This window comes from Arachis ipaensis, chromosome B7 (assembly GCF_059453495.1).
Source record: "Arachis ipaensis isolate K30076 ecotype BB chromosome B7, ASM5945349v1, whole genome shotgun sequence".
Lineage (NCBI taxonomy): Eukaryota > Viridiplantae > Streptophyta > Magnoliopsida > Fabales > Fabaceae > Arachis > Arachis ipaensis.
Genome location: NC_142442.1, coordinates 75320358 through 75339250, shown reverse-complemented (window position 1 = coordinate 75339250; position 18893 = coordinate 75320358). Strand labels below are relative to the sequence as shown.

Below are 18893 nucleotides of genomic sequence, written 5' to 3'. Positions count from 1 at the left end.
AAGCAAGGAACCGCGGAAGACGTGGACAACACCCCCACAGTGGTTGTCAACGTAGTAGTAGGACGAGACACGTCGGCTCAACAAGTCAAAAGTACAACAAGGGCGACACATAAGCCCAACAAGTCAAAACTACAACAAGGGCAACACATCAGCCCAACAAGTCAAACGAACAACAAGCGCAACACATTGGCCCGAAAAGAAAGTTCAAATTTTAGAATACAAAGTAGCAGGTTGCAAGCAGCAAGTCATGACTACTAAGGAGCTCCCGCCTTCCTGGGGATGTCCACAATCTTGCCGTCTTGAACCATCTTAAACGCCCCAACCAAGGAAGTATCCAAATCGGGTGCTAGGACAGCGATTTGAGCCTTGATCCCCTCCTCGGTAGCCATGACAACCTTCTTGGTATCCCTCACTATGTCCTTGTTTTTCTTCTTCAGGGAGGCGACCTCCTGCTGGGCGGCTTGAGCTGACCTCTTGACCTCACCATGCTTCTCCTCCAGCTCTTTCAACTTTTTCTCTAACTCCTTGGCCCTGGCCTCCGTGAAAATAGCCTGACCCCAGGCCACGTTCAAGTCCTTGTAAAGGGAAAGATCGCGTTCCACCAGTCTGTTGATCTCGGTAGCGTCTTCCTCAACCTTCTTATCCTTCTCGGCAAGTTGAGTCTTGAGGGGCCCTTCCCGAGCCTTCAGGTCGGCTACGTCCTTTTGGGCAGCGCGGAGTTTTCCCTCCAAAACTTGACGCTGGCATAGCACGGGCTCCACTTTCTGAGCAATAGCGGCGGCCCGAAGAAGGCTGCGGTAGACCCACTTGGCCTGATGATGATGGGATTTTTGATGGTATAGAATTTCTCAATGAATTCTCATTGCAAGTATAGTTCTAAACCAACAAACAATCCTCTCATACAAAAATTTGTTTGTCACAAGTAACAAATCCCAATAAAAATAATAACCGAAGTATTCAAACCTCAGGTAGTCTCTTAAAGGAATTGCAGGGAAGTGTTTTTGCTATTGGTTATGGGACAAGTATTTTGGGGTTTTAGAATAAGAGACATGAAAAGTAAATGACAAGAAAGTAACTGAAAACTCAAATGATAAAAAGGTCTTGGCAAGGGTTGATGGTTAAGGATCTATATCCTTGTTACTAACCACAACATGATAATTGCAAGGATCAATCTCATTAAGTCATCCTCGAACAAGTAAAGGAAAGTCAAATGAGCTACACCAATCCTAATCCATAAGTCCTAACCACTCACTAATTAACTTAGTGAGAGCTAGAGTCAATGGACATCAATTATCAAGACTTGGACATTAGCAACTCAATTTCACCTAAGTTACCATCCCAAGCCAAGAACACAAAAATCTACTCTAACATCCTTCCAAGCATTTAATCAAACACTTGGAAGGCATAAAATGAAAACAAGATAAAATTGCAAGAAAAGTAAATCTACAACTACTCAAAGCAAGGAAATTAACAACAACAATTCAAATCAACAATGAGGGAAACCAAACATAAATTGCATTAAAGAAAAATAGAAGAAGAAGCAAGAATGCATCAACAACAAAGTAAACAATTACAAAGATTAAAGTACAAAACTAAGAAAGCAAAGGTAGAGGAACAAGAAATTGGAAAGGAAAAGTACATCAAAGCAATAATTAAAGCTAGATCTAAGAAATTCTAATCTACATCTAACCTAATTCTTGAGAGAAGAGAGAGCTTCTCTCTCTAGAAACTAACTAAAGCTTGATGTAAACTAAACTATGTGTTTTTCCCTTAGACTCCTCTTGATTTCTGCCTGTAATAGGCTTAGAAAATGAGTTGGATTTGGGCCTGGGAAGCCCAGAAATCGCCCACAGTGTTTTCACTTTAATGATGTCACGTGCGAGCGTCGACGCGTACGCGTAGGTCACGCGTACGCGTCGCCATGCGACTTCAAATTCACGCGTGTGCGTCTGCTACGCGTGTGCGTCGATGAATGCATCCCAAATCCTTGATTTTCCATGGTCTCTCCACTTTGCATGCTTTTCTCTTCACTCCTTTGATATATTCCTAGCCTTTTCAATCCTGAATTCACTAACAAACACATCAAGGCATCTAGTGGAATCAAAGGTGAATTAAAATTAACTAATTAAGGGCCTAAAAAGCATGTTTTCACTCTTAAGCACAAATTAGGAGAAAATCATGAAACCATGCTATTTCATTGAATAAATATGGGAAAAGGGTGATAAAATCTCCTAAATTCAGCATAGAATACACCACGAAATAGTGGTGCATCACCTGAGCAGCAAGGTCTTCCTCCCGAAAGAATTCTTCGATTCTGGGAAGGAGATGGGAGTCGATGAAACCCTCAGCATCGAAACTCCTCTCCATCACACTCAAAGCCCCCCCAGCAACCCCTTTTCTTTTCTTGGGATTAGGCACGATAGTCAAGTTGGGGTCGGCCCCCGGGCCAGCCTTCTGCTCCAAAATTGGCTCTTCCACGGCTACATTTTCAGGAGGGTGGTCAGTGGGAGCATTCCTGGAAGGTTGGGAATCGCCTTGACCCCATGCAGCAGCCTGACCATCCCTCACCAGCAGTGTTGGAACCAAGGTTGTCTGAGTGGGTGGCCGAAGAGTCATCATCATCACTTCCGAGGAAGTGGGCCATAAGATCAGCCATGGTAGTCTTCCTGTCGGCCTTGGAGATTGCAGAAAAATAAAGAGAAGATATCAGATTAGCAATAAGAAACGGCACAAAGATAAGCAGAAATAAAAAACTAAAGAAAACAAGGTGGTAACCTACCGACATAGGCTCGACCGACTTCCCGGTCCCCCGTCACTAAATGGATTCAAATTCTTGGAACCGAAGATCGCCAATAGTACGTCGGCGATCCGGCGATTCTGCTCACTCATCCCCTCATAAGTTTCCTTTATTAAATATTCTGAGCCTGCCCCGAAACTCCAATAATTCGGGATTCACCTTTCCCCCTCCAGGGTAAGCCAAAAGGGGTGACGACCTAGGGCAGGCCTCACCTTGAAAAAGGTGCTCTTGAAATGGCAGAAAGAATCTTCGAAGAGTCCAAATATCCTACGGCCTTGAACGGCCCAGAAAGACATATATCCTTTTTTCATTTTTCCCTCGCGGGAAGGATTCGTTAATTGGAAGAGATATAGGAAGACGTTTACAGATGCTGGGATCTTTAAGTACTCAAACATCAGCTCGAAACACCGGATAGCGGTCCAGCTATTCGGATGAAGCTGAGATGGGGAAACGTCGCAACGGTTAAGCAAAGACATCATGAAAGGAGAAAAAGGAAGCCGGAGACCCAATGTAGTAAACATGGGCTTGTACACCCATAGCCAATCAACTACACGGGGGGAGCCATGTTTTTATGGCACACCCTTTCACGGTCACTGGGGACATAAACTTGGTAGTGTGCCTCCTCCGGACCTCCCCCGCATAAAGAACCCGAGAAGGCATGTCCTTCACATCTGAAGTCACTCAGGCGTAGAAATCGATAACATTCGGTGCTGGTTGTTGCGCCATACCTACAGTGGGGGTACCACTCAAGTTAACCCGGGAGAACGCTAAGTCGGAATTTAAACAAGATAGATCTACGACTAAGCATATCATTAATTTATGATACATATGCTAGTGCCTAAAGCCTGGATTTTACCACAAACACCTGAATGGTATGCGCAGGCGAGGCACGGGGGCATAGCATGTGCACGATGTTACATCCCCCACCAACGGGCTCCCGACCCCTAAGGTGCTCGATTGGAGACGGGGCGAGTTACACTAATGCGCCAATCACCTACTTGGGGATTAACGCGTTGGGGGCACTGTTCTAGCCCAACCTAACAGACTAAGGACTCGCGTCTGGATGGTTAGCCAGCCCGATGGATAGTCGCACCCGACCCGAGAGGTGACCCACACGTCACCTCCCCTTTTACATGAACCTAGACAGTTGGAAAGAAAAACTTCCAGGAAAGAGGGTCTGCTTGTGTGGGACCCACTGTGGTACAAACTATATAAGGGGAGGGCCCTATCCCTCCCCCCAGGTACGTCACTTGCCTTACCCTAACTGCTGCCTCTTGTACGGTCCCTGACTTGAGCGTTGGAGTCCTTGCAAGTGGCACCCCCCTCCTCGCCAGCTCGGAAGAGTCTCGCTCACCTGCCCTCCAGAGCTCACCCAGGCCATGCATCCAGCCACCCACTAACTCTCGAACTCCATAGCACCAGACCCGCTTCGTATCCGAGCTACCGAACATTTAATAATATAAAACATATTAAAATAACTTTTAGCTACTATAATTTTGTTCTATATGCACTACAAAACTTTATCATTGTTATCCATTTTATTAAAAAATATTTTATATACATATGTAATTGCCTCATAAATGTCTTAAAAGTGAGATTCTAACCAATATTTCTTTAAATACTAATGATTATTATCAACAGCTTCTCTTAAGTATTCAAAAATAATGTCTGAATTTTCAAGAAATAAGGACAATAGGAGTAATGCTCCATGCTACTTATATGAATGTATGTTTCACTCTTGGATTGATAGAAAATGATATGAAATTTAATGATGTCATTAAAGAAGCGAGGATATAGGCCTCAAATATCATATGTCAGGAGTTTGTTTCTCATTTGACTACCTTCTAACAATATATCAAGACCAAAATATGTATATGATAACTATTAGCATAAGCTCTCAATGATATTTTATATCAATGAAGAATAGTGCTAAACATGAAGGATGAGTTTTATAAAAGTCTAATTACTTCGCTAGTCCCTATAGTTTCACCGAAATTGCAATTAGGTCCCTATACTTTTTTTTCTTTTCAATTGAGTCCCTATACCATATCAAATTTTGTAATTAAGTCTCTACCATGACAAAAATATTAGAGTTAACAGAATATGCTAAAATATATTCCAATTAAAATTGCTTTTAAAAATATATTTATTTAATTAATTATATCATCATTATCATTTTACAAGTTTACCCTTCATCTTCATCAGTAAAATAATTAGTTAAAAAAAAGAGAAAGAGTGCAAGAAGGTTGTGGAAGAAGGCGACAGTGCAAGAGGGCCACACCGCTGTGGTGAAGTTAAGGTGCTAGCAGAACCAACATCGGAGGGAGATCGGCAATTACCTCAGCATCTCGAAGAGCCAGTAGCAGCGATGCTAGCTATCACAGTAGTAGGGAGGACATCGTGGTGGTGGCTTGAGATCTGCAACTGGAAAGTGCTCGTAGATCATGCGAGGGGGAGTGCTGTGTTAGGTTCTGCGTTCTCTATCGAGATTGCGACTAGACATCATCACCCCAAGAAGACAGAAGCGGCGCCAGATCGATGAAGAACGGCAGCACCGGAATGGTTGGTGGACGTTGTGATAAGCAAGAGGAATAGAATCGGCGTGTTAGCTCGAGGAAGAAGGGAGGTCTTCCTGCATAGCATCTGGGTTGAGTAGGTCTCAGGGTTATTTCCATGTCGGACTGGTCTATCAGCCTTGATCTGCTACCAAAAAAAAAACATGGTACACTCTCTCTTCCACCACTACCATCATCATTACCCAAGAAAGCTCATTCTTTGCGCTGTAAACTTGCCTCCATGAATAGCCTTTCCGAAAAAGTGAAAAAATAAATTGCCGGAAGTAGAGACGATGGTCCCAATAAGAGGATAATTTTAAGGTCCATCAAAACCAATCTCCAATTCTCCATTGGAAGATTGGAACATCACTTGAAGAAAGGTCTTCGATTATTATTTTTACATTGGTTGTCAATTTTTAGTGTTTGAAATTTAATTTGGAGAATTTAACATTAGATTTATTGTTATTGTAAGTGTTGGATTAGGCTGAGTATATTGTCATTATTAGTTTGTTTGTTTTTTATTTTTTTCCATGATGCTAACGTTTTTTAATTCAGATTTTGAAAATTTTTTTTGTTGATCTCAGACAATATGTATCAATTTCATGTATATATAGCAAAAATTTGGGATCTTGATGATGTTATTGCTGCTACTCCGATGACACCATTACCGCCATCTCCCAACCACTAAAGCCAAAAAATCTTATAATGCAGAGGGTATGGGCAAATCTGTAAATTTATATTTCATAAATATTTTTTTAACGTTTACTGTTAATAAGGGCTTAATCACAAATTTGATATGGTATAGGGACTCAATTGAAAACAAAAAAAGTATAAGGACCTAATTGAAAATTCGGTAAAACTATAGGGACTGACGAAGAAATTAAACCCTTTATAAACTACAATATAAATTTTTTAATTATTGATCATTTTAAGTTAATTAAATTTTAATATTATTATATATTATGTGTAGAATTAACCATGTGAGATAGTGAGATTAAATAGTTATGCTTATTTGATTTAGATGAAATTCTATAATCTTGTGATAAAAACCTAAAAGATTATCTTATGGATTTAGCATCTAAAGCAGATAATTCTTTACTACTTAAAAGAATAGTTATAGGAGAACTAAACTTTGAGAGTGATGAGTTAAAACAAATAATTTTGATTATATTGGCCTTTGTAACACATCTAAAAAATAAAAATCATTCATTTAATAAACTTATTATGATTGTGTATCACAGAAAAGGGATTTTGGCTTTGTTTATGGTTGTGGGTTACGACAACATTTCTTTGGAGCTTTATTTCGGTTAAAATTCACTCAAAGGGTGAAATGGACTACATTTTAATTCAAATGATATTGTATTTTTACTCCTTCAAAATAGAAGAATGGGATATATTTAACGTTAAAAATACTAACAAATGTAGTTGAGGATTCCATATTCAAAATCTAACTCGATTATCCTCAAGTAATGCTGTTAGTGAGAACCAAACTCATAACTTGAAAAAGGACTCCTTGATTAGTAGGTACTATTATGAAGTACTTGACAGATTCTTTTTTTTACACATATCAAAGATGTTGCTTTTTGAAAAAAAATGGTTCTGCTAGGCAGGCAAATCAACTTTGATTTTTGAATAATCAATATCACTTTTGTTTCTGTTATAACAAAAGATTTTATTTTTTACAGAAAGAGTCTATATCAATAATTATTAGTTTACCTATGGACAATTCAAGACTTTGGACACAAATTCTTTCTATCATGAGTTAAGACAAGATATTGTGCATTTATCTTATCTTGGATTTTTTTTAAATAAATTAAAAAAATATTTATTTCCAGAAACATGTTATTTGAACTTTAATTTCTCATATATGTTTTCTTTTTATTTAGGGCAAGTTCGTCGCACCGTCGACATACTCTATAATTTAAATAAAAGCATGGCTACTAAAGAACGAAGCTCAAAACCACAATTTTATTCTCCTATTTGGTTTTCATCTTGGCATTTTTTCACTACAATGTCAACAAATCAATTGTTATCCATTTATTATGATGGTGAAATAGTATATGATGAAGAAGGTTCTATCATTTTTAAGTCTAGACAACCAATAATTACGTACATGACACCGGAAGTCAACACTCTAACAGCGTTGAAAAATTTAATATTGCATTCCGTTGGGCAGCAACACACGAAAGAGTGAAAAAAATTTACTACAAATATCTGACTAAAGTAGATGACAATTTGTTTTATAAATGGTATGTTACAATTGTCTTTGCTCTGCTATTATTACGTTTATTAGACGACGGTTTTAAGAAATATTTATTTTCTTTGAATTAGGTATTGGTTATGTGATGACGAGGACGTACGTCTTATAAGGTCGTGGCACAACCGATGGACAAATGTTCATCTGTTGGAATTATTTGTGTTTCTCGTTGAGTTGGGTGGACAAGGATCATTTGCGGATACTGTTGATGATAGTCCGTTAAGTGGAGCTGTTAGACAAAATATTAGAAAGACGATGGTCGATCTAAATATGCCACTTGAAAGTAGTCAAGAGGGAACAAACGTTGGACTTGGTAATGCTGACATGATGGAAGATAATGTTGAAAGTCATAAGGGTTCTGCTATCAGGGATTCAATGATGGATCTGTATGAAGTTAACCCCGATGACGGAGACGATGCTGATGATGAACCAACAAAAATTTCTGATGATGGTGACGAGGAAGAAGAGATGAACTACTACAGTGACACTTAAATCACTCTGACACAGCCTGTTATTTCTCGATCATATGACCGGCCAAATCACTTCTCCAGGTTAAATCTAGATGCAATGACTTTGGATTGATCGTTTGCCTATGGAGGCTCCGAAGAGGATCCAAGCAATGAGTTCGAGCTTGGAAAACAATTTGAGAACAAGGAAGAAGTCATGTTGGCAGTTAAAAGGTACAGCATCAGGAGGGCTGTGGAGTATAAAATACTAAAGAGTGACTAGTTGAGGTATAATGTACAGTGTATCCAGTTCAGGTCCAGTTGCTCTTGGAACATACGCATAGTATATCGCCAAAAGGAAGAAAAATAGGAGGTTATGAGATACAATGGTCCTTATACTTGCATGCAAACATCCATGGGCCAAGACCATCATTGGTTGGATTCAAAGGTGATTACTCAACACATATTCACAATAGTCAAAGCAGATCCAACAATCAGCATCAGGGCTCTACAAGGAGCTGTGGAGAATCACTTCGGTTATAAGGTGTTCTACAGAAAGGTTTGGCATGCAAAGCAGAGAGTCATTGCTAGAATATATGGCGATTGGGAGGAGTCATACAACGAGCTTTCTCTTATTCTCTATGCAAACATACTTGTCCGGTAAGATTCATTTCATTGTCGTGAGTTATGTATAAAGTCACCATCTACATGTGCTAACTGTTGATGGGTTTTTAGGTACTTGGGTGCAACTTGTGACACAGTGATAAACCCCAATTTTGTGATTTCTCTTGTGTTGAATTTAGTAGATTTTATCAACTTATCTCACATTTATTTAATAAAATAGCATGGTTTTGTGAATTTCTCCTAATTTGCACTTAAGAGTAAAAATATTCTTTTTAGACCTTTAAATTGCTAAATTTAATTCACTTTAATTCCATTCGATGCCTTGATATGTTTGTTGAGTGATTTCAGGTTCAGAAGGTAAAGATTGGATTGAAGGAATGAAGAAAAAGTATGCAAAAGTGGAGAAAGTATGACGAAATGAAGTTTTGGAAATCTACCATGCGAGGCGAACGCGTGACCCATGCGTACGCGTGACAAGCAGCACATGACCTCATTAAAGAAACACCCTGGGGGTGATTTCTGGGGTTGCAGAAGCTCAATCCAACTCATTTCTGAAACTATTTGATGTAGAATTTAATAGGGAACAAAAGAGGAGCAATTAGTGTAGCTTAGGTATCATGCTTTAGGTAGTTTCTAGAGAGAGAAGCTCCCTCTTCTCTCTAGAATTAAGGTAGAATTAGGTTAATCTCTCTTAGATTTAGGGTTTAATTTTTGTTTTCATTTAGTTTTCCTTGTAATTTCTTGTTATTACATCTTTGTTCTCTTATTTCTTCTTGTTAATTTCTCTTTTGAGCTACTCTCTAGTTTTATGAACTATTGTTAATTCAATTTCATTTAATGCAATTTTATGTTTTCATGTTTTGATGCTTGTTTGAGTTATTGCTATTATTATCTTCTTGCATTTGGTTGTTTTAGATTTTACTATTCTTGCCCTTTTTCCATGCTTTCCTTTTATGCCTTCCAAGTGTTTGACAAAATGCTTGGTTGGTCTTTAGAGTAGATTTTGTGCTTTCTTGGCTTGGAAAGAGAAATTAGGTGCTCTTGAGTCATTAATACCCAACTTATGTCGGTGATCTAGAGTTGTTAGTTAATATTGTTTCCATTGACGCTAATCTTTTGCTAATTCAACTAGTAAGGTGATTAGGACTCATGAATTGAGATTAACTAGTCTTATTTTATTTTCTCCCAATGTTGGAGATAACGAAATAGGATTATCTCTTGGTAATTATTGTATTATGATTAATGACCAGGATAGAAAATCTTGATTCTCAATCCTTGCCATGAATGCCTTTTTAGTATTTGTTATTTTTAGTTTTTTGGTTTAGTTTAATGTCATTTAATTTCTTGTCCTCTTATATGCAAACCACCCCTTGAACCTCATAAGTCATAACCAATAATGTGCATACCTCACTGCAATTCCTTTGAGAGACGACCTGAGATCTAATACTCTCGGTATTTTTATTGGTTTGCACTTGTGACAAACAAATTAAACTTTGATTGAGGTTATTTGTCAGTTTGGAACTATACTTGCAACGAAGCGATTTCTTTTATTGAGAAGAAATTCTAGACCGATGATAACCCTCACATCACATAGCCTTGGCCTGGTTCAGTTGACATTGTCATGTTTCATTGGGTTTTTTGGATGTTTCTACTGTGTGTTGAGGCTTTCTAGCATTGCAAGCCACTTATTTCCATCGATGGTACCCACTTATATGGTAAATATGAAGGCACGTTACTGATGGCCATTGCTCAAGATTGCAATGCAAGCATTTTTCCCATTGCATATGCTGTTGTTGAAGGTGAGACGAAGGAGGCTTGGTCATTCTTTCTTTCGTATATGCAGTAACATGTGACACCAGAACCCGGCGTCTTAGTGATTTTAGACAAATACAAATCAATTGATGCTTCCTTGAACACCGAGAGAAGTTTATGGAAACCACCTCATTCCTTCCAGGAATTTTGTACAAGATACATTGCTTCCAGTTTCATGACTCACTTAAAAAATAAGGACTTGAAAAATGTTCTAGTTAACGCAACGTATTCAAAGTTGTAGCGGGAGTTTGCTCATTATTTTGGCTGTCTGAGGGGCGAGAATGTAGCAATCACAAACTCACTTGAAGAAATGCCTCTGTCACATTGGGCATAATATGCAAAAAAGGATCGTCGGTTTGGTCACATGATGACAAACATCTTAGAGTGCATTAACGATGTCATGAAGGGTTCTCGGAATTTGCCCATCACGGTTCTTGTTAAGTCAAGTTATTTCCGTTTGGGTGAACTTTTTGCTAGGAAGGATTCAGAGGCCCTTGCGCAGCTTTAAGTTGGTGCTGAATTTTCACAGACGTTGATGAAGGCCATAGAATTCAACTTGAAGCACGTTAACACTATGAATATTTACCAGTTTGATCGGTCGAAGACTACGTTCAAGGTTGAAGAGTTAGCGGTAATGCCTAGGTCCAGGCAACAAAATTACCAAGAGCTGCTTGATGAGGGCATGTGTGATTGTGGGTATTTTCAGTCTCTTCATGTTCCTTGTCATCACGTTCTTGCAGCTTTCTCTCATGTACGATTTGATTGGAAGCAGTATGTACATCCCGTGTATCGTATGGAGTCGGTCTTTAATGTTTACAGATCAGTGTTTTGACCCATAAGTCATGAGGATGATTGGCCATCCTATGACGGGGCCTAGATTCAGCCCAATCCTAGGATGATGAGAGTAAAGAGAGGTTACCCTATCAACTCTAGGATTCATAACAACTTGGATGATGTTGAGCATAGCAGGGAGAAGAGGTGCGGATTGTGTCGTCAAGTCGATCACACACGTAGGACTTGTACCGCTCTTGACAATGGAGGGGCATTGTCTAGTTAACGTTAGTAAGTGGCATATTAGAGTGGATAACTCTATTATTGTACGCGTTGTACCATGTAATTTACTTCGTTTAACTACTTAAAAATGGAATACTTGTTTGAACTTTAAAACAATGATATTAATTATAACAAAATTAATATTTTCTCATAACTAATTGTTGTACATTACACATTTATAACAAAATTAATATTTTATCACAAAACCTGCTAGCCATGACCTCGCCTACCACCACGTGGACAAGGACGTCGTCCATGAGGTCTCGGGTCGAGACAGCCACGTGTGCCACATACAAGAGGTCTGACATCGCGCTATCATCACCCGAAGGGCGGATTCGGATCATCCATGTGTCATGGCTGGTATGCAGACTGTGGAGGAGTGGTGTGCATCTGTGAAAAGGGCTGGGTCTACTGTGGCATTTCCAGAACATCCGGCAACCCGCCACCACCCCCTGGATCAAGCGAGTCATCTAATCAGGCATATCCATCGTCACATCAACCATGTCCTGCGTATCCAAAATGGGCTCATAATCCGTCTGCGGCCTGAAGTCTGACGGGCTGAACGGCAGGTCGCACTGAATGTCAAGGTGCGCACTAGGGCTGGCTCCTGGTTTATGCCCCTGTTGACTGGGCCTGGCATCCAAAGAGTGTGACCTAGGTGGTCTAAGGGATAAGTAGTCTCCGGGGAAGGGTCCTGAAAGATCCCTGATAACGAGAATTTATGTCGGTTTAGAATCAATCAAAACAAGAATCAAGTCGTCGGTAGCATAGTCCAAAGCAACAATGAGTCCTCACTATCAAATAATAAATTCAAAACAAAGTAACCGAGAGTAATTAAACATTGGGTCGTCTTCCCTAGGAGTTGCAATGAAGTGCACAATTATTGGCTATGGGGAAATGGGAATTGAAAGCAAGCAAGAGAGCAATAAGCGTAAATAGCAAGAAAGTAAATTGAACATGCAAGGAATGTAAATGGCAACTCTTGGCAAGAATTGAGTAATCTAGGCTTCCTATCCTAGTTGTGGACCACAAACATGGCAATTGTGTGGAAGCAATACAAACTAGTTAATCCTTCTTGAGAATTAGTCAAAATGTGTAATTGATCTCAATCCATAAGTCCTAGTCAACTCACTAATTACTTAGTGAAAGACTAGCGTCAATAGAAACCAACTCAATTAACCATTCTCACACAATGCAGAATGGACATCCACAACTCCGTTTCACCCAAACATCCAATTTCTCAACCAAGAGTGTAAAAATTAAACATGCAAGAAATTAAACATCAAAGCAAATAAAAGTCAACGCAATAAAAGTCAAAGCAATTTAAATGCAAGTAAAAGAAACTTAAAATGCAAGAAACCTCTTGGCAAGTAATTGAGAGCTAAGGTTACCTATCCTAGACATTGACCACAAATATATGATGATTATGAAGAGTTAATCCTACTTAGTCAACCTTACATCGAAGACAAGTCAAATAGGCATAGTTAATTTCAATCCATAAGCCCTGTGTCAACACTAGGGGTCACATAGAGTCAATGGAAACCAAATTAACTAACTACTCTAATGTATCAAACAAGAATTGACATCAATGACTCAAGGATCACCAAAGTCAATAATTTCAAGCCAAGAGTGAGGAAAAACTAAGTAGAAACTAAGCCAAGCTTTTTGTCAAATACTTGGTGTGCATGAGAATAAAATAATATTAAAATGCATTAAAAATAAAGTCTGATGAGCGGATAATTTATACGCTTTTTGGCATTGTTTTTACATAGTTTTTAGTATGATTTAGTTAGTTTTTAGTATATTTTTATTAGTTTTTAAATAAAATTCACATTTCTGAACTTTACTATGAGTTTGTGTGTTTTTCTGTGATATCAGGTAATTTCTGGCTGAAATTGAGGGACTTGAGCAAAAATCAGATACAGAGGTTGAAGAAGGACTGCAAATGCTGTTGGATTCTAATCTCCCTGCACTCAAACTGGATTTTCTGGAGCTCTTAATTGCGTTGAAAAGTAGACATCCAGGGCTTTCCAGCAATATATAATAGTCCATACTTTGCCCGAGTTTAGACGACGCAAACTGGCGTTCAACGCCAGTTCCATGTTGCATTCTGGAGTTAAACGCCAGAAACAGGTTGCAAAGTGGAGTTAAATGCCAGAAACAGGTTACAAACTGGCATTCAACTCCAAGACTGGACCTTGTTCTTATGTATTTTCAACGGTAGAGTTTCTACACACCATAGATTAAGGTGTGGAGCTCTGTTGTTCCTCATGAATTAATGCAAAGTACTATTGTTTTTCTATTCAATTCAAGCTTATTCCTATTCTAAGATATTCATTCGCACCCAAGAACATGATGAATGTGATGATTATGTGACGCTCATCACCATTCTCACCTATGAACGCGTGTCTGACAACCACTTTCGTTCTACATGAAGATGAGATAGAATGAATATCTCTTAGATATCTAATACAGGGGACCGAGTCCGAGATATTAAAATCTTCGTGGTATAAGTTAGAACCCATGGACGGCCATTCCCGAGATCCGAAAAGTCTAAACCTTGTCTGTGGTATTCCGAGTAGGATCTGGGAAGGGATGGCTGTGACGACCTTCAAACTCGCGAGTGTTGGGCGTAGTGACAGACGCAAAAGGATAGTAAATCCTATTCCAGTATGATCGAGAACCGACAGATGATTAGCCGTGCAGTGACAGCGCATTGGACCATTTTCACAGAGAGGACGGGATGTAGCCATTGACAACGGTGATGCCCAACATAAAGCTTGCCATGGAAAGGAGTATGAAGGATTGGATGAAGACAGCAGGAAAGCAGAGGTTCAGGAGGAACAAAAGCATCTCTATACGCTTAGCTGAAATTCTCACCAATGAGTTAAATAAGTATCTCTATCTTTATTTTACGTTTTATTTGTCTTTTAATTATTATAACTCTATAACCATTTGAATCCACCCGACTGAGATTTACAAGGTGACCATAGCTTGCTTCAAGCCGACAATCTCCGTGGGATCGATCCTTACTCACGTAAGGTTTATTACTTAGACGACCCAGTGCACTTGCTGGTTAGTTGTGCGGAATTGTGACAAAGTGTGATTCACGTTTGAGAGCTCCAAGTTGTTGGCGCCATTGTTGATGATCGCAATTTCGTGCGCCAAGTTTTTGGGGCCGTTGTCGGGGATTGTTCGAGTTTGGACAACTGACGGTTCATCTTGTTGCTCAGATTAGGTAATTTTATTTTATTTTTAAGCTTTTTTATTTCTTATTTTCGAAAATAATACAAAAAAATTTCTTCTTTTTCGTTTTTCCTAAAATAATTTTCGAAAAAACAAAAACAAAAAAATTCTTATAAATTCATAAAAACCAAAAATTTTTTGTTTCTTGTTTGAGTCTTGAGTCAAATTTTAATTTTGGTGTCAATTGCATGTTTTTAAAATTTGTGCATTTTTCGAAAACTCATGCATGTGTTCCTCATGATCTTCAAGTTGTTCTTGACAAGTCTTCTTGTTTGATCTTCATATTTTCTTGCTTTGTGTCTTTTGTTATTTTTTCATTCATAGTGTCTAAACATGAAAAATCTCTAAGTTTGATGTCTTGCATGTTTTTCTTTTCTTGAAAATTTTTCAAAAATAAGTTCTTGATGTTCATCATGATCTTCAAAGTGTTCTTGGTGTTCATCTTGACATTCATAGTGTTCTTGCATGCATCTTTTGTTCTAATCCAAAATTTTTATGTTTTGCATCATTTTTATGTTTTTCTCTTCCCTCATTTAAATTCAAAAATAAAAAAATATCTTTCCCTTATTCTCTCATAAATTTTCGAAAATTTGGTTTGACTTAGTCAAAAAGTTTTTAAATTTAATTGTTTCTTATGAGTCAAATCAAATTTTCATTTTAAAAAAAATTTATATCTTTTTCAAAAATCAAATCTTTTTCATTTTTCTTTTATGATTTTCGAAAATTTCAAAATGATTTCCAAAAATCTTTTTCTTATTTTTATCACATATTTTCGAAATTAATGCTAACAATTAATGTGATTGATTCAAAATTTTTAAGTTTGTTACTTGCCTAGTAAGAAAGGTTCAATCTTTAAACTCTAGAATCATATCTTTTTAGTTTCTTGTTAGTCAAGTAATCAACTTTGATTTCAAAAATCAAATCTTTTTAAATTTCTTTTTCAAATCTTTTTCAAAATAAATGTCAATCACATCTTTTTCAAAATCAATTTCAAAATCTTTTCCAACTTCTTTTCTAACTTCTTATCTTTTCAAAAATTGATTTTCAAATCTTTTTCAATTAACTACTTGACTTTTTGTTTGATTTTAAAAGTTTACTATTTCAATCATATATTTTTCAAAACTACCTATCTAATTCTATCTCTAATTTTCGAAAATCCCTTCCCTCTTTTTCAAAATTCCTTTTTAAATTAACTAATTGTTTTAAATTTAATTTAATTTGATTCTATTTTCCTTTCTTAATTTTCGAACTTTAATTTTTATTTTTTATTTTAAATTCAATTTAAAAACAAAAATACTTTTATTTTAATTTATCTAATTTTCGAATTTCTCTTCTCCTCATCTCTTTCTAATTATTTATTCATCTACTAACACCCCTCTTTCACCCAAGAATTCGAACTCATTCCTCTCCCTTGTATTTGGATTCTTATCTTTTCCTTCCTCCATTATTCTCTTCTTATACTTACATAAGGAATCTCTATACTGTGACATAGAGGATTCCAAATTTTCTTTTCTGTTTTCTTCTTTTTCATATGAGCAAAAACAAGGATAAGAACATTCTTGTTGAAGCTGATCCTGAATCTGAAAGGACTCTGAAGAGGAAGCTAAGGGAAGCTAAAGCACAACTCTCTGGAAAAAATCTAACAGAAATTTTTGAAAAAGAAGGAGACATGGCCAAAAATAATAACAATGCAAGAAAGATGCTTGGTGACTTTACTGCACCTAATTCCAATTTACATGGAAGAAACATCTCAATCCCTGCCATCGGAGCAAACAATTTTGAGTTGAAACCTCAATTAGTTTCTCTGATGCAACAGAATTGCAAGTTTTATGGACTTCCATCCAAAGATCCCTTTCAGTTCTTAACTGAATTCTTGCAAGTCTGTGATACTGTTAAGACCAATGGGGTTGATCCCGAGGTCTACAGGCTCATGCTTTTCCCGTTTGCTGTAAGAGACAGAGCTAGAATATGGTTGGACTCTCAACCTAAGGATATCCTGAACTCTTGGGATAAGCTGGTCATGGCTTTCTTAGCCAAGTTCTTTCCTCTTCAAAAGCTTAGCAAGCTTAGAGTGGATGTTTAAACCTTCAGATAGAAAGAAGGTGAATCCCTCTATGAAGCTTGGGAGAGATACAAGGAACTGACCAAAAAGTGTCCTTCTAACATGCTTTTAGAATGGACCATCCTGGATATATTCTATGATGGTCTGTCTGAATTATCTAAAATGTCATTGAACCATTCTACAGGTGGATCCATTCACCTAAAGAAAATGCCTGCAGAAGCTCAAGAACTCATTGACATGGTTGCTAATAACTAGTTCATGTACACTTATGAGAGGAATCCTGTAAGTAATGGGACGCCTCAAAGGAAGGGAGTTCTTGAAATTGATACTCTGAATGCCATATTAGCTCAGAATAAAATATTGACTCAGCAAGTCAATATGATCTCTCAGAGTCTGAATGGATTGAAGGAATCATCCAACAGTACTAAAGAGGCATCTTCTAAAGAAGAAGCTTATGATCCTGAGAACCCTACAATAGCAGAGGTGAATTACATGGGTGAACCCTATGGAAACACCTATAATCCCTCATGGAGAAATCATCCAAATTTCTCATGGAAGGAACAACAAAAGCCTCAACAAGGCTTTAATAATGATGGAAGAAATAGGTTTAGCAATAGCAAACCTTTTCCATCATCCACTCAGCAATAGACAGAGAATTCTGAGCAGAACCCATCTAGCTTAGCAAATATAGTCTCTGATCTATCTAAGGCCACTGTGAGTTTCATGAATGAAACAAGGTCCTCCATTAGGAATTTGGAGGCACAAGTGGGCCAGCTGAGTAAAAGAGTCACTGAAACTCCTCCTAGTACTCTCCCAAGCAATACAAAAGAAAATCCAAAGAGAGAGTGCAAGGCCATTGATTTGATCATCATGGCCGAACCTACAAGGGAGGAGGAGGACGTGAATCCTAGTGAGGAAGACCTCCTGGGACGTTCAATGTCCAATAAGGAGTATCCCTTTGAGGAACCAAAGGAATCTGAGGCTCATCTAGAGACCATAGAGTTTCCATTGAACCTCCTTCTGCCCTTCATGAGCTCTGATGAGTATTCTTCCTCTGAAGAGGATGAAGACATTACTGAAGAGCAAGTTGCTAAATACTTTGGTGCAATCATGAAGCTGAATGCCGAATTATTTGGTAATGAGACTTGGGAAGATGAACCCCCCTTGCTCACCAATGAACTGAATGCATTGGATAGGCAGAAATTACCTCAAAAGAAACAGGATCCTGGCAAATTCTTAATACCCTGTACCATAGGCACCATGACCTTTGAGAAGGCTCTGTGTGACCTGGGGTCAGGAATAAACTTAATGCTACTCTCTATAATGGAGAAACTAGGGATCTTTGAGGTGCAAGCTGCTAGAATCTCATTAGAGATGGCAGACAACTCAAGAAAATAGGCTTATGGACAAGTAGAGGACGTGTTAGTAAAGGTTGAAGGCCTTTACATCCCTGCTTATTTCATAATCCTAGACACTGGGAAGGAAGAGGATGAATCCATCATCCTTGGAAGACCCTTCCTAGCCACAGCAAGAGCTGTGATTGATGCGGACAGAGGAGAGTTAGTCCTTCAACTGAATGAGGACAACCTTGTGTTTAAGACTCAAGGATCTCCTTCTGTAACCATGGAGAGGAAGCATGAAAAGCTTCTCTCACTGCAGAGTCAACCAAAGCCCCCACAGTCAAACTCTAAGTTTGGTGTTGGGAGGCCACAACCAAACTCTAAGTTTGGTGTTGAACCCCCATATTCAAACCCTAAGTTTGGTGTTGGGAGGTTCCAACCTTGCTCTGATTATCTGTGAGGCTCCATGAGAGCTCACTGTCAAGCTATTGACATTAAAGAAGTGCTTGTTGGGAGGCAACCCAATGTTATTTAATCATATCTATTTTATTTTCTTTTTGTTATTTTGTGTTTTATTAGGTTGATGATCATGTGAAGTCACAAAAACTACTGAAAAATCAAAAACAGAATGAAAAACAGCATTAAGAATAGCACACCCTGGAGGAGAGCAGTCTGGCGTTTAACGCCAGAAACAAGCATCT

The 18893-nt window shown here is 38.2% G+C and overlaps 1 non-coding gene across 1 annotated transcript; it reads right to left on the bottom strand.

Annotated features, from left to right (window-relative positions):
- Positions 1-16852: 16852 nt before the first annotated feature.
- LOC148553019 (small nucleolar RNA R71) lies at positions 16853-16960 on the bottom strand. Its single transcript, XR_015892542.1, has one exon. It is a non-coding gene; the product is annotated as a small nucleolar RNA R71 (small nucleolar RNA).
- Between the last annotated feature and the right edge of the window lie 1933 nt (positions 16961-18893).